The following is a 2,867-nucleotide window of genomic DNA, read 5'->3' on the forward strand; positions in this document are numbered from 1 at the left end:
TTTGAAACATACAACTTTGCAATACACTTTCTGTTTTTGAATCTGAAGACTAATGTTCTGAATCCTAAAATGTCTATCCTTCCACCAGAGTACCCTTCAGGATTAATATCACTTTTCTCTAAGTGGCTACCTAATCTGTGCAAAAATAATTTTTTCCAGACAGATTCACATACAATAGAATAAGGTGAACCAGAATCAGCATACATGTTGATTTTTACACCTCCAATAACCATATCACATAATGGTTTTTTCTTAATCCCAGTATCATTTACATTTAAAATCACAGACTCTTTTACATTTAACACGAAAGAACAGTTGTTAGAGTCAGTCAGTCAGTCAGGATATCTTTATTCGACTTATTCCAAGTCATACAAAGAAACTTAAACAATAAAACATAGCATAAAATACATATATGACATTGCGTGTTGTTGTTAGAGTCATTTGCAAAAGTTTCATCATCACTGTTGTCACTTTGTTCAATACATTTCACTTTTTGGTTAACTTTACCCCTTCTGCAAGCAGAAGTAAAATGTCCCATTAAACCACAATTTGAACATTTCTGTTTTAAACCAGGACAGATTTTGTTATTAGCCAAATGTGATTTGCTGTTGCATCTGAAACACTTTAAGTTACCTTTGAACTCCTCAGAATTCCCTTTGGGGGAAAAGGTTTGTTTCTTTTTTGAAAAATCCTTATTCTTATTATCATATTTAAGTTTTATCTTGGAAACAATATCCTTACTAACAGAAACTTCTTTGCCTTTGACTTGTTGCGCACTCCTACAGGAAAGTTCTGCCTTTCTTACAATGGATACAACAAAATCTAAATTCTCATCACCATTAATCCATACTCTTTCTTGTATGGTTTCATTACTTGAGTGCATAAATACTTGATCTCTAATAAGATCTTCTTGTAAATTTCCAAATTTACAATCTAAAGCCAAAGTTTTTAGAGAAGACACAAAATTGTCTACAGATTCTTCACTTAACTGTTTCCTCTGAAAAAAATTATATCTAGAGATTCCTATACATACCTTAGGAGAACAATATTTATCAAAGTCATATACAGCCTTATCAAAAACATTCATATCACCGCTAGCTTGTGATATGGGCAATTGATTAAAAGCTTTTAATCCTTCAGGTCCTAAGCAATGTAAGAAAATACCTTTCTTTTCTGGAGCTTTCATCTTCCCATTGGCATCTAAAGTTTCAATGTAATTTAAAAAATAAGCTTTCCATTCAATCCAAGGCATACAAGGAGAACCACCTGCTGACCAATAACTTTGTGGTGGAGAAAGGGTGTAACCTTGCGCACACATAATGAAGAAAATGTGAAACTAAAAACACACCTAGTAATAATAATGATGGTCAGAAAATAAGGTTAATTAAACAAGTAAATAGTAAATGAAATTACTACTTAACACTCAGGTAAATAAATAAATAAAAAACGATGTGTCATATATATATTCACACACACTTAATGAGTACTGTCGATGAAGGAACAAAGTACTTGTCAGGAACAAAACAGAACAAGAAGATGACCATTAATCGTAGAAAAAATAAACAGTTACTCGATCCTTGAAAGTGTGGATCACTTTTTCTTTTTCACCTCGTAGTCTGTATTCAAACCGGAGAAAAATGAAGTCACCTCCTTTCTTTCGTTAGAGAAAAACGGAAGAGTAGCGTCCCAAATGGAATAAACCAATCACCTCTGCCCAAAATTATCCATACGTCAGCACGGTAATCACATGTGGAAAACGAAGACGATGTTCGCGCACACAGCGCAAAGTAGAGGGCTGAGGAATAGACGCGTCGATGTACAAAGAAAAGGTAAGTAAAGAAATTCCAAACTTCACTTTGTTGATCTCAGAAATATCATCAGCGTTCACTTTGTTGATTTCGGAAATATCATCAGCGTTCAAAGACGTGAATATAAATTTTCGATGCTCATATGAAAATGAGTTTTATTATAAATTAAGCCAGGAAATGCTTCTAAATGCTCCGTCCCTCGTCGCCAAATTGTAGAGTCAAATACCACAGAAATTGATGATGAATAAATAAGTTTAATCGTGGATAAAGAAGCACTCCCAGCAACACTCCGGAAGGCTCCGGACAGTCAGCAGCAACTGCCCTAACAGTAACTGTACAGTGTGGAACGGCACGATAACATATCGTGCCGTGTAGCGAGACACATGCATTCAAAGGATAACAAATGCACGAGGTACAATTGAAAGGAAATACATGCGCGAGAATTAACACGAGAAAGAGCGCATGCATACACAACAGTCATCTCAATTTAATCCATCAAGGTAGAGTGTTGAGCTGAGGCTCCCACAGATGCTAGAAAATTAGTCGAATTAGGGACGAGCCTGCGCCGACCCTGAAACCCCAGTGAAATGAGGATGTATAAACATGGCAAAAGCTCCCAGCTCCTGAAATGAAGAGTTGTAATTCCCACAAATGTGATAAAACAGCTGAAAGAGTCTGAATAGGGACGAGCCTGCGTCGATTTTGAAACACTAGTGGATTAAGGGCCTATAAACGCGGGGAAAGCTCCCAGCCCCCAAAATAGAGAAACAGCACAGTACCTTGCGCAAAATTGATGAAATGTTGAGGCTGTTGGGTCCACCTTCTCCTTTTTATTCAGCTGCCGACTACGCCAGTGTAAGATCCTTATGCAGCTGAAAGGATAACACTAGGTACAGTGAAGTAGATAAGTTGTTCAGGTTTATTCTTAGTAGAAGGAACCCATCCAAGCCACATCCAGTCAGGATAACAGCTCCTCACATTTAAAGCAATACATTCTAACAGCAAGGAAACTACAACAGAATACACACATGTCACAGAACCTAGTGTAACCATGGCACT

The sequence above is a fragment of the Lissotriton vulgaris genome, chromosome 7 (assembly GCF_964263255.1).
Source record: "Lissotriton vulgaris chromosome 7, aLisVul1.2, whole genome shotgun sequence".
In the NCBI taxonomy this organism is placed as follows: domain Eukaryota; kingdom Metazoa; phylum Chordata; class Amphibia; order Caudata; family Salamandridae; genus Lissotriton; species Lissotriton vulgaris.